Source organism: Cebus imitator, unplaced genomic scaffold (assembly GCF_001604975.1).
Source record: "Cebus imitator isolate Cc_AM_T3 unplaced genomic scaffold, Cebus_imitator-1.0 Scaffold90, whole genome shotgun sequence".
NCBI classification, from domain to species: Eukaryota; Metazoa; Chordata; class Mammalia; order Primates; family Cebidae; genus Cebus; species Cebus imitator.
The window spans coordinates 5373172-5393005 of record NW_016107405.1 but is presented as its reverse complement, the minus strand read 5'-3'; the positions used below and the strand labels follow the sequence as shown (position 1 = coordinate 5393005).

Here is a 19834-nt window from a genome sequence, read left to right as displayed (position 1 = left end):
AAAAAAAAAAAAAAAAAAAAAGACTAGGTCCCAGCCACCCTCTCCACCCTGCCCCTTTGAAATGCCCCTGGGTTGATGTACGGGAGACTGGGCCCTATCCCAGATTAAGTCAGAATTTCTGGCGATGGGCCAAGGTGTTTGTAGTTCTTAAAAGCTCCCCAGGGGATTACAATAAAACCAAAGGTTGAGAACCACTGATATACATTATCCCAGCGCATCCTCTTACCCATACTGTTAAATAACTTGGATCAAGTCAAAGCCAGTGAATAGCAGCAAGCTGGTGACAGTGAAAAACAGCAGTTTCCAATCGCCAAGCGCATACTTTCCCTGACTACACAGTAAACATTTATCTCTGAATTAGTTCAACTTATCAGCTCTGCTGATGATCACCGAGGGTACAGCTCAGAGCTTTGGGAATCCTACCCCACTGTGGTGCATTAGGGGCAGGGGGCAGTGCGGGGAGACAAGGAAGAACATTCTAGAATTCACAGAAGTTCTGTTTCTGAGGGCAGAATCACTATTCTACTAGTTATCCAGACCCCCAAATGTCAGAATTATCTGAGTCCTACTTTTCATATAATCTCTTTTCATATAAACCATTTGTTTATTTTTTCTTCCAAATATTTTCCCTTCCTCTTCTTTCTCATTGCCACCCTCCAAAGCAAGGCCTGTATCACTTCATTTCTAAATTATTAAATTTAATGCCCAATGAGGCTCACCGGCACCAGACTTTCTTCTCTTCAATTCATCTTGCTCACTCTTTCCAAATCACTCTAAAAGTGTTTACATCGTTACTCTGCAGTCTTCCAAAATCTTCATTGGTTCCTATTGCCTAAAAGGTCCAAACCCCTTACTCTTCCACAATCTAGCCCACACTCCTGCTTCCAAATCTGTTCCCCACAAATCATTGCAGTCTAACTACTCACTGCTGCTTAAACACGCCAAGTGCATCTTCAGCACACACGGTGCATGCTGTGATGGAAACAGCTTTAAAGTGGGACAATTCTGCGTTCTGATCCCCATTCTGGGTAAGACTGTAGAGTTATTTAACCCGTCTGAGCTACAATTCTTCCTTTGCCACAGTTGAGTAACAATAGCGATTTCATAAATTGATTGTGGGGATTAATGAGTGAATGCATACAAAGATAAATCGGGTGTGGTGGATGTTGGACACGGTGGATATTGTTACTACTTTGCTTAAACAAGCTCCCTAGCTAGTAGCGACCGGTTCCCCTTTCTTCCTGGGTTGGGTATGAATATACTCTCTCTTATCTCCAAACCACCACTCAGTGCTCAGCTCTGGCCACTTGGCTGAAACTGCAAACCATATTTCTGCTTTGCCAGCCACTCCTTGGTGGGCTCCTCAAGAAGGAGATGTCAGAGGGGACTACAGGCTGGAGGAGGAGACAGGAGGGAATGCGCTCTTTCTGTGTGCTGGAGGCTCCTGTCTGTGTAATTTCAGCCACAGTTCCTCCTGCAGCAGCAGCAGGCTCTAGTTTGCAGTTTTCTCACCCTACAGACCAGCCTCATTGTGGCTTTAAGAGACATCAACACCATCAGGCCAGGACTGCCGCCTTAGCTTCAAGTTTCTAAATTCAAATAATCCCAACCTCTTCCCTTTGTTCCTCTACATCTAAGAGTGCTAGCTGCTTCCTGTACCTCTCATTTCTGCAATAGCTCAGGGTTCCCTTGATGTTCTCCAGCTCTCTATACTGAATTGTCTGTTTCTCTAACCGCTGTGTTTCCTGACCAGGTCCTGGCTAGTCCACTTCCTGTCTCCCCTCCTCCGTGGGGGGCATACACTCTGGAGTTGGATACACACCTCCCTGCAAGAAGCCCACCATGGGCATCCCATCCTCTGAACTCTACAGACCGTCAGACTCACCATAGAGCTGGCATGAACCTCAGAAATGAATGGTTGTTTTTTTTTTTTTTTGAGATGCAGTCTTGCTCTGTCGCCCAGCCTGGAGTGCAGTAGCGTGATCTCAGCTCACCACAATCTCCGCCTCCCAGGTTCAAGCAATTCTCTGCCTCAGCCTCCCACGTAGCTGGGATTACAGACACCTGCCACCACACCCAGCTAATTTTTGTACTTTTAGTAGAGACGGGGGTTTCACCATCTTGGCAAGGCTGGTCTTGAACTCCTGACCTCGTGATCCACCCACCTTGACCTCCCAAAGTGTTGAGATTACAGGCGTGAGCCACCGCACCCAGCTGAATTTCTAATATGACTCTTGTCTTGCACTTGAAGAAGCTGAGTTTCAGAAGTTACCATCAAAGGCACAGCCTCCCCCTGATTCTCTTACCTGACTTCCATGACAAGTTGCCCAAGGGAACCATTCACTAAGAACTCAATCACCTGAGGCTCTGAGGCACTCCCTTAAGTACTGTCTAGAGTATCATCCAACTGCTACTGTTCTGCTAGGCATCTTTCTAAAGGAACACAACTGTGAGTCACTGAGCCCCACAAAGAACTTGGTCCTATGTATACACCGTGTATGTGGGCATGTAGAGAAGACTCCAAATAAAGTCTGGTGAGTGAACAATTTAATCCAGACTCTGAGCATACAGAAGGGATGTCCATGCTCTCATGTGTTCTAGATTATTGCTGGCAAGGACCAACACCTGTATCCAATAATATCTGGGAAGTGTAGTTTTATGACCTTCATGGATGCTGAAAGGTCTTCTGAGTTGTTTTCTCTTTAGATGCAACAAAACAGAAGCCTTACTAGAATTTTATAGGAATACATATCCTATTCACTGGACAAGAAGTACACGTAAATTCACAGCACAGTTTTATCAGGTGATGTTTCCTCACTGACAGAATTTAATGTTAAAAGTTATAAATAAAGTTTTAATGGGGCCAGGCACGGTGGAGCATGCCTGTAGTCCCAGCTACTCAGGAGGCTGAGGCTGGAGGATCGCTTGAGTCCAGGAGTTCTGGGCTGTAGTGCACTATGCCCATCGGGTGTCTGCACTAAGTTCGGTCCTGGGAAGGGGGGACCATCAGGTTGCCTAAGGAGAGGTCAACCAGCCCAGGGCAGAAACGGAGCAGGTCAAAACTCCCATGCTGATCAGTAGTGGGATTGCACCTGTGAATAGCCACTGGACTCCATCCTGGGCAACATAGCAAGACCCTGTCTCAAACAAACAAAAAAAAGTCTTAATGGGACAAAACATTTTAAAGAGGTTGTCGACTTTTCAAATTTCCTTCCATAAATTTGGCTATAATGTGATAACCTCACATTATGCAAAGGGAGTAACTGACCCAATGAGATGTTTTTTCTGTCAGTTACCAGGGCTGTGCAGGGCTGTGTCAGCCTGACACAGGGACCACGTCTAGGACTCAGAGAGTGTGACCTGATCCTTGTCATGGTCCTCCTCCTCTATACATGCCTCCTCTGCAGAGCTTTGCCTTCCAAAGAAGTCACGCTCTGCCTTGGAATCAATTTGTAAAACAATGTCTATCGCTGTGCAGCTGCTGGAGGGATGGAGCAGAGTGGGGGCTGGAGGCTGCCAGAGGAGCGGGCTGCTCTGCCAGAGGAAGACAACGGAGGATCCAGTGAAATGAGTTAAAATGTAACTTTGGCCTATGCTTTCTAATTTATTTATATTGATTTGGAAAATTCCATGGAAAATGAACTTGGGGGCTCCTATTAGCCAGATAATTAATTTCTTTCTCTGTTTTATTTTCTCTTTTGAATTGTTGCCAGCCTTCGAATTGAAGAATAAGTGTCCAGTGGATCAGAAAAGCATATGGAGAAAAGATTGAATGCAAACATCTACTAAACACACTGTGTGCCAGACACTGGGGAAGCGCTGGATAGCCTACGGCAGAAGAAGGCTACACGTTAGAGTCACCTGAGGAATATTTTTAAAAACCCAAAGCCCAAGTTAGACTCCAAACCAATTAAATCAGAATGTCTGGATGGAGCAAAAGTTTCTGCAGCTTCCCCAAGTGATTTCAACGTACCATGGAGGCTGGAAGCCATTGATCTAGGCCCTAGGGGAGAGAGAATGAGCTTTGGAATAAAGCAGACCTGGGTTCATATTTCAATTCTACAGCTTCAGGCTGTGTCATTTTAAGAAATTTAAACCTGCCAGGCGGTGGCTCACGCATATAATCCCAGCACTTTGCGGGGCTGAGGCGGGCCAGGCACGAGGTTAAGAAATTGAGACCATCCAGGTCAACATGGTGAAATCCTGTCTCTACTGAAATACAAAACATTAGGCCATGTGTGGTGGCATGCGCCTGTAGTCCCAGCTACTTGGGAGGCTCAAGCAAGAGAATTGCTTGAACCCAGGAGGTGGAGTTTGCAGTGAGTTGAGATTGTGCCACTGGGCTCCAGCCTGGTGACAGAGCAAGACTCTGTCTCAAAAAATATATAAAGAAATTTAAACCTTTTTAGTCTGGCCATCTTCCTTAGCCAATGGGGATATCAATACCACTCTGAAAAAATAAAAATACAGTCATGCATCACTTAACAACGGAGGTACAATTGGAGAAATGTGTCCTTAGGCAATCTTCTTGTTATGCTAACATTGTAGCATGTACTTACACACACCTAGAGGGTGTAGCCTTCTACAGACCTAGGCCGTGTGGTACAGCCAATTGCTCCTAGGCTATAAGCCTTGTACAGCATGTGACTGTACTGAATACTGCAGGCAATTATAACACAAGGGTAAGTATTTGTGTATCTAAATATAGAAAAGGTACAGTAAAAACACGGTCTTATAATCTTATGGGACCACCATTGTATATGCAGTCCGTGGTTGACCAAGACGTTATGCAGTGCCTGACTGCAACCATTTACAATTCAAGGCAGAGTCCATGAAGAACTAAAGGTAGGGCAGGATGGGAGACAAGAGGAGCAAGCTAGTTCTGCCCAGGAGCATCAAAGAATGCTTCTTTGAAGAACGGCCACCGATCTGAGCTCTGACTTACGGAGTTTTTGGATGAGCAGAAAATAAAGAGAAAAATCTTCCTAACTGAAGGAACAATAAGTGGAGAGATGGGATGAAAAACAGTAGGTTCAGAGATCAGTGAGGAGACTCCTGTGGCAGGAGCCAAGGGGCTTAGAGGGTATGGTGGGGACGTGCCAGGGACACCATGGAGCCCTTGGGTCCCCTCCCAGGAGTCGGGGCCTTTCCCTTTACACAGTGAGAAAACAGTGCAAAGTCAGCAAAGGAAATGGTAGGATTAAACTTGTGTTTTAAGCTTGAAAAGAGGGGAGTTTGGAGGCAGGCAAGCCAGGCAGAGGGTCATGAGAACGGATCAGGGAGGGGACTTAGGCCCTGAATTGCAGAATGGGTGCGAAAGTCTCCGGCCATCTGGCAGTAGAAGCTACTGATTCACTGTGGGAATTCATCCACCAGGGTTTCTGTGTGCGTGGCTGATTGATGATGTCATTTACACAGACAGGGGCTTTTTAGGGGAAAGACACTGAGTTCAGTTTGAAACTGGAGCAAGATATCAGATAAGCAGTCGGAAATGTAGGTCAGCAGCTCAGCAGGGATGGGGTGGCGTCAGGAGTGGGCGGGTGGGAGAGAGTGAAACAGTCCTGGGAGAGCGTGCAGTCAGTGGGACAGCGTGCAAAGTCAGGGGACCCTCCAGGACCACGTGAGAACTTTGAGAGAGGCCTCCATTTATGATGGCAAAGGAAGACACGGACCAGAGGGCTTGAAGAAAACCCTCTCCAGATACTCAAGAAAAAGGGTGTCCCAGAGGCCGAAGGAGGAGAGTTCCCAGGGCTTGGTGGTCAAATTCAAACTGGGAAATGGGCAGTCATCCTTTTCCTTTAAAATAGTCCATAACAGCAAGCTTTGTGGTATTAAAAAAATAATAACAACAACAACAAGAAGCAGGGCCTGTCAAAACAGAGTTTGGAAGATTAAAGGTGGAATGTGTGGAGAGATACCAGAGGTAGAGTGATGCGCAGAAGCCCTAAAGAAAAAAGTCAGTAGGAAGATGCTGAATGGCAGCTTAAGGGAGAAGCAAGATTGAGGAGGGCTGGTTTCTAGGAAAACATTTGGCTATTTAATTAGGTCAAGGAAAAGGGTGTCTGGACCTGGAGATGGTAGAGAAAGAGAGGAAAAATGGATGTGTTAACATTCTAGAGCAGATTGAAGCCAAGACAGTAAGAGTGCAGATAGAGGAGAACTTAGACTTGGAAAGAGAAACTGGAGATCAGGATTTCTTGAAGGATTAGTAAGATATTTTTGGCCAGGTGTGGTGGCTCACACCTGTATTCCCAGCACCTTGGAAGGCCAAGACAGGTAAATCATGAGGTCAGGAGTTCGAGATCACCCTGGCCAACATAGTGAAACCCCGTTTCTACTAAAAATAGCTGAGCATGGTGGAGGCACCTGTAGTCCCAGCTACTCGGGAGACTGAGGCAGGAGAATTGCTTGAACCCAAGAATTAGAGGTGGCAGTGAGCCAAGATTGCGCTACTGCACTCCAGACTGGAGACAGAGCGAGACTGCATCTCAAAAAAAAAAAAAAAATTTTTTTGAAGTGGCATTAAAGGCCCAATTTCATAAAAATGGCATGCATGTTTGGGAAATGAAGCAGTTATAAGGGGAGGAGTCTATGGTTTGTCTTTGGGAATGGAGTTCAAAAATCAAAACAAAATGAGATCGTGACTGGGAAAGTATTTCCTAAGCTATAAAATACAAATCATTTTTTAATGTATTGTTTTCACTCTTTTTGAAATGGATGGGTTGAGGGACTGTGGGGCTGATGGGGCACATAAACCATCCATGTGGACCCTGGCATTGCCCGGGATGGTGGCAAGGGATACAAAGGGAGAGTTTTCTGTGTCTACTAGGGAACATGGAGAAGGGGCCAGATATCAATGGATGATGGGAAAGAGAAAGATACCTCCCCTTGCTTGACATGGGCCTGCAAAGAAGGATGGTTAATAAAAGTGTCACATGGACTTTTGGGTCACAGCACTGTGCAGTGAGAGGGAATGCTCACCCTTCTTCCAGGGCTTGGGAGAATAGTCTCCACTTGATAGGTCTTGAAGGCAATGTAGTCAACAAGAATGTTCAAGAAGGCTGGGCAAGGTGGCTCATGCCTATAATCCCAACACTTAGAGAGGGCATTTGCAATCCAATCACTTTGGGAGGGTAAGGAGGTTTGTTTGAAGCCAAGACTTCAAGATCAATCTTGGCAACATAGCAAGACCCCATCTCTAAAAAAAAAAAAAAAAAAAAAAAAAAAAAAAAAAAAAAAAAAAAAAAAAAAAAAAAAAAAAAAAAAAAAAAAAAAAAAAAAATTTAGTTATGTGCACTTGTAGTCCTAGCCACTTAGGAAGCTCAGATGGGAGGACTTCTTGAGCCCAGAATTTTGAGGCTGACAGAGAGTGAGCTATGATCACACCACTGTACTCTAGCCTGGGCAAAAGAGTGAGACACTGTCTCTTAAAAAAAAAAAAGTTCAACAAAGCCTTTTTTGGTGGCAAGAAAGAGAAAACCACCACCGGGTGCAGTGGCTCACATCTGTAATCTCAACATTTTAAAAGGCTGAGGTGGGTGGATCATGAGGTCAGGAGATCGAGACCATCCTGCCCAACATGGGAAACCCGCACAAATTCAGAGGTTTAACTCATTGTGGCTACGTTGCCAGAAGTCCTGGAGCCAGCATTCCCCAGGCACGGCCAGTGGGTTGCCCAGCACGTCTGCCTATAGCAGCCAGCCTTTCTCAGAGCCGGGCTGCTGTTGCATGACTGCTTGTTCCACAGAGTTAGTGCTTCCAAACATGCACACAGAAACAGAACGGGATGTGTGGAGGCAGGAATGGGGGGAGAGAGGCACGCTGGTGATGTAAACGCAGTGTGTGGAAGAAATGAGGGGTGAAGCAGAACTGTGGAGATATCGGTCTGGAAAATGCACAAAAGGGAGCACAGTGGTGCTTGAAACACAGTCCATTTCCCAGTAAAAGGGAGCAGAGCTTCTCTTAGGGGCAAAGAAAGTACTAAGTAAGCATCTTGCAGCTGCAAAAAGCAAGGAAGTAATCAAAGAATGATGGGACATGTCAGAAGAACACAGAGTCAGACATGAGGGCTCATCTGGCCAAATGTGACACAGTGTGAGCCTCAAAACAAATAATGATAGTAACAGATTTTGAATAAAATAGGAATTCATGAGTCCATTCAGATACAAATAAACACATTAAGAAATGGAAAGTTAGGTGAGGAATGGGATATTTACATTGTTTCCAAGTTCCTCCTTACAAAATATTTATTAATTACAAGGGTGGAGAGGGAAGAGTCACCTGGCAGAGACACCTTAATCAAGAGATCAGTCTTCATTGCCAGGAATTGTGCAAATCGAAAATGTATGTTACCTGATAGCACACATGGAGAAGAACACAGATTACTATTGGGATTTTCGTAAGAAAGACACATAACTTGAATCTAATCATGAGGAAATATCGGACAGGCCCAAACTAAGAAGCATGCTACCAAACAACTGCTCCTGAATCTTCAAAAAATGTTAAGAATTTGAAGATCAAGGAAAGACTGGGGGCTGGTTTCAAAGTGAGGGAAAGTGAAGGCACATGACTGCTGAACGCTCTGTGTGATTCTTGTGCTGTGAAAGAGCATCAGGACAATTTGAGAAAGTTGCAAGGGATGTGAGCTGTGGAGGGGAGGTCGTGCCTGCTGCCAGTGTCCTGGTTTTCATGGCTGCACTGTGGTTAGGTAGGGGAATGTCTTTGTTTGCTAGAAATGCACACTGACGTAGTTGAGGGTAATGGGGCATCATGTCAGCAACTAAACAAACAAAAAAAGGCTTTAGGGTTTTTAAACTACACTTACAACTTTTGTTTGTTTCAAAATGTTTTTAAAAACCATAAAGTATAAAAAGGTCAGTCTCTATGTTTTTCCTTAAATGGAGCTTTGTTTTAGAGTGTTAGTGGGTTGAATAGGAGGTCCCAGCAAAGTCTATCCACATCCCCAAACCTATGAGTGTGAGCGTCTTTGGAAGAAGTGTCTTTGCATATGTGATCAAGTGAAGGATCTCTAGATGAGATCACCCTGGACTATCCAGATAAATCCAGCGACAAGTGTCCTTGTGAGAGACACACAGAGGGGAAATGTGAAGACCGAGGCAGAGACTGGAGGGACACAGACTTAAGCTAAGGAATAAGGAGGGAATGCCTGAAGCCACCAGAAACTGGAAGAGGCGAGGCAGGATTCTTCCCTAGCGCGTCTGGAGGGAACGTGGCCCTGCTCAACTGTTGACTTTGGACTTCCGGTCTCCAGAACTGTGAAAGAGTAAATTTCTGTTGTTTTAAGCCATGCAGTTGGTGGTCATTTGTTGCAGCAGCCCAGGGAAGCTAATATGTACTTTTCTCCTTTCACTTCACTGGAAATATAGAAAACTAGGTGAAAACCAAAAACAAGATGGCTTTGGATGTCCTCATGATTTTAGGCTGTCAAAGCCAGAAGGAGAACATTCATTCACCTTCTCAACGGAGCATGCTGCTCTGTGGGAAAAACAACTTCATCCGGTCACAGTGCCACCAAACACTCCATTGGTATTTGCACCGCGGACACTCACAGGACCTAAGCTCTAGGCTTGTTGGGGCTCTTGAAGGGAATAGTTCTCAACCAGGAGTGATTTTGGCCCCCAGGGGACATTTGACAATTTCCGGAGCATTTCTGGTTGTCATAACTGTGGGATGGGGTTTGCTACTGATACTGAGTGGGTAGAGGTCAAGAATGTTGTTAAATATCCTATAATGCACAGCACAGCCCTTCACCACAAAGAAGTATCTGCCTGCCCTAAAACGTTATTAGTGATGAGTCTGAGAAACCCTGTCCTAAGGGAATAACTTTTTTTTTTTTTTTGAGATGGAGTCTTGCTCTGTCGCCCAGGCTGGTGTGCAGTGGCACGATCTTGGCTCACTGCAGCCTCTGCCTCCCGGGTACAAGCAGTTCTCCTGCCTCAGCCGGGATTATAGGCCTGCATCACCATGCCTGGCTAAATTTCGTATTTTTAGTAGAGATGGAGTTTTATCATGTTGGCCAGGCTAGTCTTGAACTCCTGAACTCTGGTGATCAGACCACCTCAGCCTCTCAAAGTGATAGGATTACAGGTGTGAGCCACCTCGCCAGGACTGGGAACAACTTCTTTCTAAAAGAATCTTGACACTTCTCTGTCAGGGTAGGAAAACAAGAAGAAAGAAGGAGGCACTCCACAAACCCTTCAGGACTATTTTCTAAAATTATTATTGTGGTAAGAACATATAAGGTGAGATCTATCCTCTTAAGCACAATGTCCTACAGCCAAACTTACTTATCTTGCATAACTGACATTTTGTAGCCATTGAAGAGCAACACTTACTTCCCCTCCCCAGAATCTGACAACCACCGTTCTACTCTCTGCTTCTATTGGCTTCTTTAGCTACCTCCTATGAATGGTGGAATCATGCAATATTTGTCCTGTGCCTGGCTTATTTCTTAGTGTAAGTTCTCAATGCCCATCCATGGCAGGATTTCCTTCTTTTTATGGCTGAATAATATTCCATTGTATGAATATACGATATGTTCTTTATCCATTTGATATGGTTTGGCTGTGTCCTCACCCAAATCTTATCTTAAATTCCCAGGTGTTGTGGGAGAGACCCAGTGGGAGGTAACTCAATCATGGGGGCAGGTCTTTCCCGTGCTGCTGTCTTGATAGTAAGTCTCATGAGATCTGATGCTTATTATAAAGAGGAGTTTTCCCACACCAGCTCTCTCTTTGCTTGCTGACATCCTTGTGAGACATGACTTGCTCCTCTTGCCTTCTGGATGATTGTGAGGCCTCCCAAGCCACGAAAAACTGTAAGTCCAATCAAATCCCTTTCTTTTGTCAGTTGTCCAGTCTCAGCTGTGCCTTTGCCAGCAGCATGAAAACGGACTAATACACTGTTCATCTGTCGTTGGATACAGGTTATTTCTACCTTTTGACTACTGTGAATAATTCTGCAATAAACACTGGAGTGCAGATATCTCTTTAAGATCCTAGTTTCAATTCTTTTGGGTAAACATGGAGAAGTGGGATTGCTGGATCATACAGTGATTCTATTTTTAGTTTTTAAAGGAAGCTCAAAACTGTTTTCCATAGTAGATGCAGCAATATACATCTGTACCAACAGCTTACAAGTATTCCAATTTCTTCACATCCCCACCAACACTTACTTAAATTATCTTTAATAAAATTATCTTTAATTAAATTATCTTTTGATTTTTTAAAAATAAGGTCCATCCTAACAAGTGTGAAATGATATGTCATTATGGTTTTGAATTACATTTCCCTGACGATTAGTGATGTTGATATCCTTTTATATACCAGTTAAGCATTTGTATGTCTTCTTTGGAGAGGTTTCTATCCAAGTCATTTGCCCATTTCTTAATCAGGTTGTTTGTTTGCTATTAAGTTGTAGGGATTCCTTATATATTTTAGATATCAACTTCTTATTAGATGTATGGTTTGCAAATATTTTCTCCTACTCTGCAGATTGCCTTTCACTCTTGTTTCCATTGCAGAGACAGAAGCTTTTTAGTTTGATATAGTCCTACTTGTCTATTTTTGCTTTTGTTGCTTGTGCTTTTGGTGTAATACCCAAGAAATCATTACCAAGACTAAAGACATGAAGCTTTCCCTCTATGTTTTGTTCTAGGAGTTTTATAATTAACTTCAATCCATTTCAAGTTAATTTTGTATATGTGGTATAAGAAAGGGGTCAAATTTCATACTTATGCATGTGGCTAACCAGTTTTCCCAACACTGTTGAAGAGACTACCTTTTCCCCACTGTGTATTCTTGGCAATCTTGTGTAAGATTAGTTGACCATATATTTATTGTTCAGTTTATTTAGGGGCTTTATATTCTATTCCATTGATCTATTATATTTGTCTTTATACCAATACCATACTGTTTTAATTACTGTTGCCTTTTAATATATTTTGAAATCAGGAAGTGTGATGCCTTCAGCTTTGCTCGTCTTTCTCAAGATTGTGTCAGCTATTCAGAGTCCTTTGTGCTTCCATATGCATTTTAGGATTGTGTTTTTATTTATGTAAAAAATAGCATTGAGATTTTGACTGGAGATTATATTAAATTTGTAGATTGCTTCTAGTAGTATGCACATTTTAACAATATTACATTTTCGATTCCATGAACACAGGATGTTTTTCTCTTATTTGTGTCTTCTTTAATTTCTTTCATTAATGTTTTCAGCATACAAGTCTTTTACCTCCTTGGTTAAGTTTAGGTATTTTATTTTATTGATTGATTGATTGATTGACAGAGTCTTGCTCTGTCACCAGGCTGGAGTGCAATGGCACGACCTCTGCTTACCACAACCTCCACCTCCTGGGTTCAAGCAGTTCTTCCGCCTCAGCCTCCTGAGTAGCTGGGATTACAAGCATCCACCATCACACCTGGCTAATTTTTTGTATTTTTTTTAGTAGAGACAGGTTTTCACCATGTTAGCCAGGCTAGTCTCAAACTCTTGACCTCAGGTGATCTGCCTGTCTCAGGATCCCAAAGTGCTGGGGTTACAGACTTGAGTTACCATGCCTGGCCTATCCTTTTTGATGCTACTATAAATGGGATTGTTTTCTTAATTTTGATAGCTTGTTGTTGACCTTCTGGACTATTTATAGGTCTTCAAGTTCCAGAAGTCTGTGGTTTGCCGTAGGATATGCAGTATGGATGAGGTGCGGATAAACAAGCAAAGAGCTGGGATTTCTAGCCTCCGACCTTCTCTTCTAGCTGGTCTTGCTCTTTCACACTCACACATGGAAAGAATTTTCAGAAGGTGACTATGGTAAATTGGCTCTGAACACACTTGATGAAACGTTTCAGTCCTATCTACTGAACTACATTATGCAAAGAGTGTCAGGGCCCCAGACATACACCCTGCAGGCTTTAGTTCTCTCACTATTCAGACTGGGGAAGAAAACACCTCTAGAGCTCTAACCACCCCTCTCTCTCTCCCTCCTTCCTCCTTCCATTTTCCTTTTGCTCAGCATTTACTGACCACCATCCATGCAAATACTGTGCTAAACACTGGTAATGCAAAGATGAATATGTTCATAACTGATAGAAGGAAGAGAGAGAGACGCTGAAATAGGAAGTGTTGAGTGCTATGACAATGGTCTCCACACATGGAGAGCTTTTTAAAAAGTTTCCTATACTTGACAGGGCAAATGAAATCAGATTTCAGGATTCATGTTTCAGAGGGGAGAGGGAGAAAACAGCCTGGAAAGATAAAGTTGAAACAAATATCTCAAAGCTTAGTTCAGTTGTCTCTCCTGTGACAGAAAACTGGCTATAGGATGAGTACGCTTCCTCATTTTCAAAAACTCAGTGTGTTTCTTAACATCTGGTTAGACCTCTCAGAATTAAGAGGCATCTAGAGATATTTTTGAAGGCAAATATATGAGTCCTGAAAATCTACATGTATGAAAATGTTTCCTAGCAAGACCCAAAAGGAACTTACTGGTCTCAGTGTGGATGCCATAGGGCCCCTTGGGTTTGGGGTTTTCAGTGGATATAATCACATTTGTCCCAGACAAAGACATTAAGGCCTGGGATAGCTGTCATGACTCAGATTCTCTGTTCCTGTTGGGATCATGTAGAAAAAGCAGACAGATTTCCCAAAGGATCTTTTTAACTTGTCTTTGGCTGTGGTGGCCAGTGATTATGGGCCAGTCTCATTTGACATTTTGATTAAAACATCTGCTTGCCAATACCTTGGCAATTTTTAAATGCTAATATTTTCTAAAGTTCTAAGATCCTAGGCAAATATGGGCAAAGATGCTCAAAGGAGTTGATGAAGGAAAGGGGGGCACTTTGTAGCCCTTGCATTTGAAGGCACAGTATCAGTGCCACTCGAATAGTTGATACCCCTTCCTGGTGACAGCTGCAGGCACATCAGAGCTGGGGACTGCTCAGCTAATTGAAGTGCCCTGTAGGTTCTTCTTTGCCCTCAAGAACCTCTCTGATAAATAGCTCTTGACCAGCTCCTTATATGGCTACACACAGCCCCAAGAGGCTGAGATGTATTTTGGACACAATCTGATTCTCATTTGTCAAGGGTCTCAGGCCTTCAGCTTTGCAGCCAAGGGAGACAGCAGTGGGCTCCAGAGACCCTTGTGCCCTGGCCCTGTTGCAGTCACTTTTCCTCTGAAGATTCCCTCTTATCTTAAAAAAGAGAGGTGCCTGGGGCTCGTCACATCGTGTTGGGCAATGGCTAAGATAATCGAAAGTATGAGGGGAAATCAGAACTGGCAAAGTTGCATAGGAGGAAAGTGGCTCTTGACTTATTCACCTTTGGAGAGCCTTTGGGGCCCACTGAGAATCATTTCATAAGCCCCCTTGGGTGTGACACACAGGCTATTTTTGCTTATTTGCCACTTAGATGAGCCACACCAGAGGGAAGGGTTATTGCTGCTGCCTGGCATCTGCCACGTGAGGACTGCATCTGGAGATGGCACAGGAGGACTTTGTCCCAAGGCCTGTGGACCTCGCCACAGACCACAGGATGATGAGTATATCGGATTTTTTTCATGATCACTGATGAACTGGATGAAACCCAATGCATAATATATATTAATTGAGTGAATGAATGAATGAAACAAAGAAAGAAGCTGGTGGGTCATTAGAGCCTTACGCTTGGATCCGGCAGCAAACGGAAATAAAACTAGATTGTCATGGTGGATTCTGTTGAAGTGACTAAAAGGATTACCTCCCACAAAATCCCTGAAACCGTCTGTTAGTGACCCCACAACACAAGATGGTCAAGCCCATGATAGCCACAGAAGACGAAAACTCATTTTGACGTTCGTGTTGTAGTAGGAAGAAGATTTTGGCTTTTTTCCAATGATCTTGATGGTTCCTGGCATCCCACATCCCCTAAGTCAGGGTGTCCACTCATGTGCCAAACCCATGCCGACCCTGGAAGACTGCAAACACTCTGTCAAACAGCTGCCACTTCTCACCTTCCCTCAAGAAAACTCTAGAGCAAGAATATTTCCTACTTTCCCCAGATAGACTTTCCTTACTGGAGGGCACATCTTCCCTGAGGAGTACAAAATAGAAGGGGAAAATACTCCCAGGGAAAACAAGAAGTGGGAATGGAATGGACAACCCTTTCAGGCTCCACTCATGGCAGCCCATATTTAATGTGGAACTGGAACTGTGGAGTGAGAGCTATTCAGAAATGTATACCCAGGAGTGGGCCGAGCTATAATATATGAACTGACTTTGGAGTAACATGTAATATGCTTAACATAACATTGCAACCAGGGGAGCCATTTTTTAAGAATAAAACATTGAGGGAGAATAAATATCATTAATGCAGAATGAGTGACGTGGGAGTTCCCAAGGAACAGGGGATTTTCTCACTCTGACCTCAGGCTGTAATTGCGGAGAGACTGTCTTAGTTGTCACTAACCTGTTTTTTAAAAAATAATGTAAAATGTAATTTGTTAGATATAAGATCCAAAGGCCTTGAGGTTGGTGAGAGGGTTTCTGAAAAGCCCACTGGGTGGGGTTTCCACGTCTTGCTCTCAGAGGAGTGGTCATGACTGACTGCTCACCACAGCCAAAAAGCCAGCTCTTAACAGGCACTCTCAGGAACAGTCACTGGCTTTTTTCTTGGGTGTCTAGAGAGAGAACAGAACACTTGAATTATGACAGCTGCCCCAGTCCTTCATGTCTCCACTTTGTTCTGCTGCGTACGTGTCATGGGCAGTTAGAAGGCCCTGAGGCCCTCCTGGGGGTCCATGGCCCACATTCAAACCCAGCACCAAGGGGCCTTCTAAGCATGCAGGGAGTGGGTGTAGAGCACACAATGCCCACTTAGGAAGCACAGCCACACTTCACTGTTGGATGCAGCCAGGGATTCCTCTCCAAGTTCTGTCTGGCAGGTCCCCATCTGGTCAGGACAGATGAGATGCTCAGAATGACCACACTACATGCCTTGTATCCTCCTTTTGGTCAGGATTGGTCTAGTCTGATGTTTTCCAAAATAAATGCTATGAGATGTTAAAAGTCTTCTTTATAAAAGGAGAGAATGTCCCATGATCTAATTGGGAGGAGAAGTGCTAGGTTAAACAGGATTCTTTATTGAGATTTCTCAGGGCTTTCAACATTGGGAATTTCCAAGAGAGTGGTAAAGGATGCCATGCATCCCTTAAAAGGCGTTTCACGGGACTAACATTTCTCAAAACCCATTGTGGGAACCCCAGTCTGTATTTATTAGGGGAGCCTCTTCCTGTTTTGAGTCCACAGCATCACACTTGTTTTTATTCTTAAATCATCTAATCTAGGAAAATTAGTTCCTGACCTTCTGGAACAACACACATGGCTGAAACATGGAGAAAAATGTTCACCTTGTCTTTTGAGACCTGCTCAGTTCTGCACTTTTCTGGGGTATTTGAGGGGCAGCATTCCCTGGTGCACCTTCCCAGAGGTGAAGAATAATCTGCTTCCAGCTAGAGAACTGGGTAGGCAGGCAGTGGGAACAGGTGGGCAACATCCCATAGCAACCCTGCAACGTGGCCAGGGCCCAGGACCTCAGGGGCTCACGCCCAGCTCCTGGACTCACCACTTGTTCAATGGGGATGATGGCATTAGTACCAACTTTACAGAATGGTTTGGAGGATTTAAACAGTTCCACACATGTGATGGTTAATTTTATGTGTTAATTTGAGTGGGCCACTGGTTGCCTGGATTAAGCACTGTTTCTGAGCGTTTCTGTGAGGCTGTTTCCAGGTGAGATTGGCATCTGGATTGGTGGACTCAGTGGGCTGCCTTCCCTTATGGGGGTGGCCATCATCCTGGTCACTGAGGGCCTGAAGGGAGCAAAAGGCAGAGCACAGAGGAATTCGTCCCTTCTTTCCTGCCTGTGAGCTCAGATGTCCCATCTCATCTTCTCCTGCCTTGAACTGGGGTGAACATCATTGGCTCCCCAAGTTCTCAGGCCTTCAGCTTTCCTGGGTTTCCAGCTTGTGAGCGAAAAGGATGTGTGTGTGCGTGCACACGCGTGCATGTACATGTGTGTGTGCGTGTGCATGGGTGTATTTGTGTGTGAGTGTCTGTGTGTATTGATATCTCCTGATGTTGGTGCTGTTTCTCAGGAGAACCCTAACAAAGCAGATTGAGCACCTTGCACAGTATTAATAATATACAGCTAGACACAATACACATTAACAATTGTCACTTAGGGAATGTGGAATAAGAAGAAACAATATCTCCCAGATAAAACCTTATTGGCTAAGTTTGCACAAAGGCTCCTCACTCATTAAGCTGTTCCAGGAATAGGGTAAATTTCATTTCATTTTAACATGATTTTTCCCTGGACTTCTGGAGAACAATGCTCCCTTCTGGTTGAGTGTTGCCATCCTTCCTTCTCTTGGGATCTCGTCTGTCCTGCCTACCTATCAATATTTATTGTTATATTCTAGAATAAAGAATGTCTAGTTCTAGGTCATGAATGCCACAATGCGGAACTCAACTCCCCTGTGGTCCAGAGGAGCAGAGCAAAAGAGAGGCAAGGACACATACAAGTGATGCCCCGTGGGAAAGTGCTACACTGAGAGTTCAGCTGGGAGGACGTGACCACCATCCCAGCATGCAAGAGGCCCTCAATACATTTCAATTCAATGAGGGAATGAGTGAACAAGGAAATCACATTTGCACTAGATGCGAAGGAGGTTGTCTGATTTGTAGGGCATAATATTCGTGAAATGTTAATTCATATTTTCTTCTTTCTTTTTGCTATTTCAAGTAGGATTTTGGAGCTTGCAGCCTTTATCCCAGAAAGTTGTCAAGGAGAAACAAAGAAGCAGCCTGGAAGAAATTGTGGCTGTGGCAGGGGTCGGGGGGGGGCATTGTGGGTACTGTCCCCACTGCTGAGACGACCCTGGGTGTCTAGGAGGCAGGCTGGAGAGGTGACAGGCATAACAGGTGGTCTGTGGGCCTGCAAGTGTCATGCAGACCTCAGAAGAGGTGGCTGGGGACACACATGGGGAGCCTGGCATAGGGGGCCCTGAGGTCCCATGGCCTGAGCAGAAAGCAGAAAGCAGAAAGCCGAGGACTTTAGGGATGTTCTGGGTCTGGACAATGCTATGCTGTCAGAGACATCGAGGATACAGCTGTCCCGAAGGCAGATCCACTCTGGAGGTGGAGAGCATCCCAGTCAGAACTCAGGTGACATTCCCCCCTGACTTGAGGAGATGGGGCTCAGAACAGGGAGGAGGTGGTTTTAAAGAACATTTTACATATATATATATTTTTTTTTCTTGCACATTCTAAGATTGTAGGCTATGCCCCTTCCCTGAACAAACATACACCAGCTTCAGGCTTGTCTGCCCTTTTACGATGGCCAGTTGAGGTTTTCAGTTCCAAAGGTTTTCTTCCTAAGATTGGTCAACCATAAGCTGAGGACAAATGGGACTGTGAAATTGACTTGAGCTGAACAGAACCAGAGATGAGCTGGAGAAGGAGGAAAGAGAATTTCCTTCTTGTTTTCTTTGTTCCTGCTAAATAATTACACATATGACTCTGAGAAGAAACAGAGATTCCCTACAGGTGTCCTGTCCCCCCAGCCCCTCTGGCTCTCCAGAGTATTCTTGATAGAGGGCTACACTGCCTCTGCTTGAACATTTCCATTTTGGCCAGTTCCTGTCTGCTTGGTCTGTTATCCCAGATCCTCAACATTCAGAACTGCAAGACTACTTCCTTCAAACACGGGTCTACACCTCCACTCCGCCTACCCCTTTTAAAATTCATTTCCTAGTACAGCCAACTAGAGCTTTCACTACTGCAAAACAGAAGCCAAATAGGTGATGTGCACATCTTAGAGTCACCGTATGTCCCTCGTTTTCAGTGCTTACTTGGGGTACTATGTCCCTGTGTTTACTCAGCTCTCCAGTGACCCAGCACACAGATTTGTTTCAGCTTGATGAAGTGCATGGTCATAGAAAAAGAAGAGGGAGAGGAACCAGGAGAAGAACAGTGGAAGAACATGAACATTTTTGTTGTTGTTTTGTTTTTGTTTTTGTTTTTGAGCTGGAGTCTCTCTCTGTTGCCCGGGCTGGATTGTGGTAGCCTGACCTGGGCTCACTGCAACTTCCACCTCCTGAGTTTAAGTGATTCTCCTGCCTCAGCCTCCTTAGTAGCTTGGATTACAGGCATCTGCCACCATGCCTGGCCAAATTTTGTTTTTGGTTTTTTTTTGAGACAGTGTCTTGCTCTGTCACCAGATGCCAGGCTGGAGTGCAGTGGCACAATCTCTGCTCACCGCAACCTCCACCTCCAGGGTTCAAGCATTTCTCCTACTTCAGCCTCCCGAGTAGCTGAGACTACAGGAGTGTGCCACCATGCCTGGCTAATTTTTGTATTTTAGTAGAGACGAGGTTTCACCATGTTGGCTAGGATGGTCTTGAATTCCTGACCTCAAGTGATCCACCTACATCAGCCTTCCAAAATGCTGGGATTACAGGCTCAAGCCACCGTGCCCAGCCCACAAACATGTTTTAAATATTTTAACTTTCCCCTAAAGTTTCACATGGAAGAAAGATGTAATTTTAAAAAAAAATTATAGAAAGAGTGACTGAAATGTAGAAGTAATGCATGAATGTGAGGTATCACGGTTTACTGCACTTAACGGGCAGGCAGATGAATACTTAGATATTTTCATTAGATATTGCAGAATAACATAAAAAACAAACCCACTGAAGTCAATAATGGAGACAAAATTACTATTAAATGTCCAAAAGTTCACTCCTAAACAAAAAGAAACCAAAACAGAAATTTCTAAATTT

General features: G+C 44.2%; 1 long non-coding RNA gene across 1 annotated transcript in view; it reads right to left on the bottom strand.

Moving 5' to 3' along the window:
• The window catches only part of LOC108308991, a 20162-nt gene extending 1577 nt beyond the window's left edge, over positions 1-18585 (bottom strand). Inside the window, exon 1 of the long non-coding RNA XR_001827143.2 lies at positions 18572-18585. This is a non-coding gene — a long non-coding RNA (uncharacterized LOC108308991). The remainder of the gene's footprint in view (positions 1-18571) is intronic.
• Positions 18586-19834: the final 1249 nt, after the last annotated feature.